This window comes from Cyprinodon variegatus, unplaced genomic scaffold (assembly GCF_000732505.1).
Source record: "Cyprinodon variegatus isolate N-32 unplaced genomic scaffold, C_variegatus-1.0 Scaffold155, whole genome shotgun sequence".
Taxonomy (NCBI): Eukaryota; Metazoa; Chordata; class Actinopteri; order Cyprinodontiformes; family Cyprinodontidae; genus Cyprinodon; species Cyprinodon variegatus.
The window spans coordinates 167,195-174,416 of NW_015150608.1; the positions used below are offsets into that span (position 1 = coordinate 167,195).

Consider the following 7,222-nt stretch of genomic DNA (forward strand, 5'->3'; position numbering starts at 1 on the left):
AAATGTTGCCATATTTTTATATGTTGATATATTGATGCGGTATCGATCTATTTTACTAACAAAATCTCACAAGAATTTGCAAAATATCACGCGAGTTTGTAACAGAAAGATGAAATTTCACCAGATTTTGAAAGTAAAATAGATCGATACAGCGTTTTTAAAAATCTTTTTGATATCAGCATATGAAAATATATTTGAGTATATTATTTTTCAAAGTGTCAGAAATGGATAACAAAACTGCTATTTTCAATGACTACTTATTTATGTCCAGCTTTAACATCGGTATTGATATCGGTTATCGGCTACATGAGTTTTAAAATATCGGCATATCGGATATCAGCCAAAATCCCAATATCGTGCATCCCTACTTTTCATACAACTGAGCGATAAAAAGGAGAGGAAATAAAAGGAGGATTTTAGAGATGAAGCAGGAATGAATTTAGGAAAGCTGGAATGGATCCATTCTAGAGGGTTTATTATGGAGGGAACTTTACTCCAAAATTGTTCAAATTTCTATTCGGAAATGGAAATTGGAAAAAAATAAAACTCAAACCAGACATGAAGCTGTTTCTAATCAAAAAAGGTTTTGAGATTAACTTTGCTGTTTTCTTTTTTTCTAATTTCTCTTTTTTTATTATTTATTTATTTATTTATTTTTTTACAGATTTTACATTTTAAAATATTTTTGTTTCAAAATTTCTCATTTTATATTGAGTTTTAGGAACTCCATTCTTTTGAAATAGCATTTCCAGATTACATTCTCTTCACTTCAAACACTCGCTCTTGACCAATAATAATGTTGCTAACATCTAGTTGACCAACAGGAATTCGTCTTCGTTCCTAACGTCAGAGGAATTAAAATTTGAAGAAATAAAATAAGAAAATATATTAAAAAAAAACATTAATATGAAAAGAAATGCAAAAAATGAAATAATTGCACTTGACTTTTTCTATTACACTTCAATTAAAAATATTGACAACTTCCATGGAAGTTTTCTTAGCTGTTTAAACTGCAGCTGCATGAGTTTAGAAACACCTGATTAAGGACGCGTTCTCACCAACACACTCCTTTAGTTTGGAGCCAAAACCTGACTTTTATTAATCCTAATTTGGTGTTATTCCCTTTCATATTAGAGGAACAATAACTCTTGATTGTTGCTCCAAAGAGCAGAAATTACATTTAATATTTTATAACATTTAACATTTAACCCCAAAGTCTCTGCTACGGTGGCTCAAGAGGTACTTAAAAGCCTAAAGTCTCTGCAGGAAAGCTGAGTTAGGCTCTTATTCACAGTAGAAGAAAATTGAACAACAGTAAAGTAAGTTTGGACCATGAATTAGTCTGAGCGTTTCCATCTACAGCTATGGAAGAAAAACACTCCTCTGTCTGAAGCAGGTCAGACAACAGGAGGAAATCCACCTTAAGGTAATTTAGTGCTGCCAAGGCAACCAGATGCCTTTCCATCAACGTTTTTTATGTCTATTTTTTAAGCATTGCATTAGAAGAGCTTGAATGAAGACGCAACATTTAAATCAACTAACTAAATTTGAAAATGTTTTGACAATCCCTGGAGATGGTGATTTGAATTTTACTGAAAAATGAAGTAATTGTCTGATCTTCGAAAATTTAGAATAAGGGGCATTAAATCACATGTGCAACTTTTGTTTAGTAAGTGCGATAAGTGGCCATGTTGCCGTTATCCAAAAATATCACAGTGTAAATGTTAATACGTGCAAACTGATGGTGTGGTAGAGGCAGTTTGAGGGCAGCCATAGAAGAAAGATGAGGTTCTAAGCCATTGAGGTAATAATGAGGGAGAAAAATAATGCCGCTTGTGAAGACATGCATACCTTCACAGGGTTCCTACAGCATAAGGCAAGTTAAATTCAAGACTTTTTAATGCCACTTGAAATACAAATTTAAGACCAAATTCACAAGAAACACAAGAAAAACCTGCTTGCGACAACTTAACCCAAAGGTTTATTTTAACAAAAACCACTGCACTAATGTTTCAAATTTTTGAAAAGTCTTTTTTGCAGCTATTTTTCTTTGTATGGTTTTCTTAGTATGTTTGATTTGGTGATAAGTGGAGGCGTTGCAGAGACAAGGTTGGAACTAAACTGAGAAATACCGGCTGTTTCTCTGTAACTCCATTTTGACGCTTTGTGTTTCGTGCTTCGCATGTGCGACTCCACTGCCTTAATTCCCATCGTTCTGAGCTTGAATGGAACCCTGCTTCAGATGATTCAAACATGTTTGCACCTGTTTTAAGACAGGCAAAGCTTTTGGAGATCAGTCTCTAAAAGCATTAAAGAGGAATTAGAAACACATTTGCTGTATTCGCTGCAGACGTCTAGAAAGCTAGCAGTAGAATCAGATTTCTCCATGTCTCTGGATCACAGGTAGCCTCACTAACACTAGCTGATGTGATAAAGTATAACCTGCCATTATTAATGGTATTCCCGTTCTTTAAAACCTCCCTCTGATCTGTGGTCCAGCTAGCTTGCCAACTCTACTTCCTTCTTGTTCCAGGAAAGTGTAACTTAAACGTTTGACAATCTTACGCCTTTCATTGCCTGGTTAATTCCCTCCAGTTAATGGAAACGTGTCTAATTCACTTTTTCCCCCCACATTTGAGTAAACAGTTTGGATGTTTTCCACCACCGTGTCCTCTCCCTGAGCTTTAGCAACCTTTAGCCTCATGCTCCAGGTCAGACGTGGACAGTAAAAGTCCAGCAGAGTCAGTAAATATATTGACTAGTAGATGTTTAATTCCAGGCTGGCTGACTGTATTATAGCTTTAAAGAAAGCATAGTTTAATGTTGAACACAGTGATGTTATGATCAAAGCTCTGGAGTGTGCAAACGACTTTAGCTTTCAGAGTTTTTCATTGTTTTACTTTCTCTGATCTATGAAAAGAAAGAAAGTCAGGATTACGGTAAATCCCTCAGCCTGCAGGGACGTGAGCTTAGCAGAAATCAATTTAAACACTGGAAAGAGAGAGAACAGCTTTGATAAACCAAGGATCGGCTGGTTTTTGGGATCTAAACACATCTCTATTGTAGTCTGCTGCCTTTAGTTTTGCAACTCAATCTTCTCTAATGACATGTTTCCTCCGATCCTTGCTCATTTCGGCGATCTCACAATGGCTTCAAGCTACACAGTCAAAACGCGTCTTTATGTAGTCTGGATGAAATAAAACCTCAGTAATCTTTTCTCAATTAAAAACATCAGATTTGTATCAGTAATCAAAAATTATGCACACATCTGCTTTAGCGTGCATCAACTGGCAACTGTTACAAACATCCTATATGAAAATAATACCAGAGATTATGAATGAAGTAAAACATTCTAGTATTTAAATAAATGCCACAGCTAAAAAAACAATCACATTAATAACATTCTGAATTAATTTCAACGAAATGCTGTGAATAAAGAGACTCTATATCATTGGGTGCTACCAATGAAATGCCTCCAATCCATACAATTCAATTCACCACTCAGTCACTTCCTGCTTTAATGTTGCTCCTGAGGATTTACTTTTGATGATGCACCATAACTCACCAAGGACAAGATGCTCCACGGATTCATTAGAATAACCGTTAACTCATTAGAAGTTAGTGGAGATGCAGTCATTAGGTGAACGACAGTAAAGGGTCACTGGTATACAACTGGGTAAGACTGAAACAGTTTAGAGAACATTTCAAAAAAGTTTAAAAAGGTTATTTGTTTCCAAGTTTGAAGACATTTTGCTTCCCATCCAGGTAACGTTTTCAATTGAAAATGTCTGGATTAGCGTTGAGTTCCAGGTTTTATAGAGTGGACAAAAACAAAAGCCTTGTTTTGGCTTAGAAAGATGCAAACTGAACCAGAAGAACGGGTCCACCCCTTAGGAATGGGGGGGTCGTTGAGGTCTTTGTTAGCCTGCAATTCCCGATACTACATTTCAGAGGCATAGGCCAGTAATAATGCAGGCTTTAGAGCAAGGGTGGGCAATTCCAGTTCCTGGGGGCCGGTATCCTTCAACTTTCAGATGTGCCTTTGGTTGAACACACCTGAATCAAGTAATTAGTTGATTGAGAGGACTTGTGAGGAACTGACTGCACACTGAGGAGGTAACTCAGCCATTTGCTTCAGGTGTGTTTGATAAAGGAAGGATGTAAAACCTTCAGGACACCAGCCCTCAGGAACTGGAATTGCCCACCCCTGCTTTAGAGAGAACATTTAACAGTCTGTGTGTAGAATCTGGTGTGTTGCTTATCTACGGAGTAAATTTCGGTCCATTATTGTTGTAAGCAGACATGTTTTGTAGATGGTTATTTGCATAAAATAAAAATGCAATCCAGAAATGAAACTTTGAAAAATTTGTTATTTAAAGAACCTTTTCTTTTTTTTTATTATTTAAATCTTTTTTTTTTTCTCTTTTTTAATCTGTTTTTATTTTTTTATTGAATTTCACAAAATGCATTCTTTTCAAATTGTGTTTTCTAGATCATATCTTCTGCTCTTCTGGGGACAGGATTTCCTCTGCAGTGGGGAGTGAAGACTAGAGGTGAGTATTGGCATGAGTGTTGCGATTCGATACATGTTGCGATACTTGAGTCACGATACGATATTATCACGATATTGCAGTATCACTATATATTGCCATATTTTCCCCAGCTATTAAAATCAAATGATGAGATAAAACAGCAAGTGCTGTATATTTTCATCAGAAAATATTGATTAGGTATTATTATCCATGTTGTTTGGGGTTTTCTTCCACTGTGACTGCCTCAAATACAGTTAAAGGGCTCCACAGCGCTTTCTGCCAGAGTGGGGGTGCAGAGGTAGCCCATTTTCCCATCAATGTTTTATGTAACCATTTTTTTTATCGATACTAAGAAGTGAAAGATCGATATTATGTTGGGCAGCCGAATATCACGATGTATCGCCAAAAAGATTATTTCCCACACCCCTAGTGAAGACGCATTTCTATTAGTCTAAATGGACAAGAACATGCTTGTTGATCGAGACCGATATTTGTACACGGCTTAACGTAAAGAGAATATCATCTGTTAAACGCAATTTGAAAATAATCTAATTAGTAAAATTAATTTAAGGGAAAAAATAGGATCTGTAAAATAATAATAATAAAGAAAATGTGAAAAATGGAAAAAATACACCTTTTTTGTAACATTTAGTCTGACAAAACAGATAAGTTACTCCCCAAACCTTTAATTAATTAATATTTTTGTAGAGGTTCATTTCTGGGTTTAATTTTGTTCTTAGCTTAAAAACACTGGGACCAAATTCCCTCCCTCCACATGTTGATAAAGATGGCTCCAATAATAAAGCTGCAGAACGACTTCATGTACCAACATCCAGTTAAAAGCAATGCTGTTTATTTCTGCTGAACCGATCCCAGCCACGCCGCGGCCGCCTCTGACTGCAGGCCCTCTCTAACTTTTCCTTCTTGATCCAGCTGTAGGGGGAATAAGAAGCTTGGAGCGAGGCTTAGCCTGCTAGTAATCACTGACAAAGTCATTACGCCCTTGCTCTTTGCAGGACTGCGGCACAATCTGAACAGAACGGCGGGCCAAATGAAGCGAGGAGACAATCTTTGGATAAGTTTGGATGAGAGAATGGATTTAAGATGATGTCTGCTGGCTGGGTGGGGCTGCAGGTCATAGGGGGGCTTAGTTTAGCTCAGTTACACAGCATTCAGCACCGGTAATCATTTTCTGAACCAACTCTGGGTAGATGGTCTCTGAGACGAGGCTCTGATGTCCGTTTTTAAAAGGATGCTGACATGCAGACTGTTAGGGTACGAGCACAGATACAGACATGCATGAATTTAAAGATACAAAAGAAACAAAACCGTTTTTGTTTTTTGAAAAGAAATGCTTTCTGAACATCATCTGAAACCTTAATGTAGTTTCTATCTGAATGATGACATCTGGCAGAAGTTAATCTGGGATTATACCATAACTTTCCTTCCGGCCCATCATCCGCATTCTGATGTCATCAATACCCAGAAAAAAATAAAACTTCCTGCCGTAAAAAAGCTGTTGCCCTATGACCCTTTAGGCTCAAAACAATTCCAAGGGGTCCATGAGTCCCATCCAGGTCAAGAAATCCCTCAATGACCTTTAGTTGCACTTCCATATCAGCTCGCCAAACAAGGCAGAAGTGCCAGCTGCCGATGTCAAACACCGCAATTAATGCAGCGCCTGTTTGCAGCAGATTAGGCGCTTTTAAAAAACGTACATGTTGGATAAACAGATGAGGAGACGAGAGCGAGGCTGGATGAACAGGAGCCAGGTCTCTGCATGCCTGTTAGAAAGTCCTCCATCTAATCGGGAGAATTAAAGGTGGAAATGTAAACACTGTGTTCGACTGGGACGGTGAGCAGCAGCAAAGCGCCCTCAGGGACTTGGTCTAGTTTTATATACAGTAGAAGCAAAGATAAAACAGATGTTCGTCCACATCACTGCCGTTCAGCATCTGGAGATCTTCGAAACTTTAACAGCAATTATGTCGTTTGTTCAGGACTTTAATGCAATGTTAGATTCTACGTAGAGTCTTTGACATTGTGACATTTGAGAGGTTGTTGGTGCAGAACAGCTGATTGAGAGTGAATGTGAGGAGCCTGCTGCTTAAAGTCACCTTCCTCTGCTAACAGCAGCTCTTCTTTCACACGCAGAGGTTAAAGTTAGAGACGGGCAAACTAATCAGAAATCAGAACCGGCCCGGATGTGCTTAGAACAGGAGGTCGACAGGAGAGAAATGCTAAAACGGAATATCTTTAAAGTTCATTTAAATCATAAACATTAGAAACATGTTCAGATACAAAAAAAAACATAATTTTCTGCTACTAGCTTTTATCAGAACCCTGCAGATCATTTGTGCTTTTTAATGAGTTCTTATCCTTTAAAAACACAGCAAACACTAAGTAAAAAATGTAGTAAATAAGATGATCTGCCAGTGAAATTCAAATGTATGACTTGAAATAAAATAGATAGTATGCAGTGGAGCTGGAAAGTTTATAATCCCAATCTAAGAAAATGCAATTTTCAAATAGAGGCACTCAGTTTTGGTCACGTTACATTTAAAAAGACTAAGAGTCCATTTTTTTCCTCTCTCCAGCCCTTTAAGTGGGGATAATATGATTAAAGTGGGTTTACTTCCATAAAAAAGGGAATAAACTTCCAGCTAACATCCAGATCTATAACCTGACTC

General features: G+C 37.4%; 1 protein-coding gene across 1 annotated transcript in view; it reads right to left on the reverse strand.

The window, feature by feature from the left end:
- Positions 1–7,222, reverse strand: part of LOC107086511 (solute carrier family 12 member 7-like) — a 109,323-nt gene that overhangs the window by 39,851 nt on the left and 62,250 nt on the right. The gene's annotated exons all lie outside the window — the stretch shown is intronic.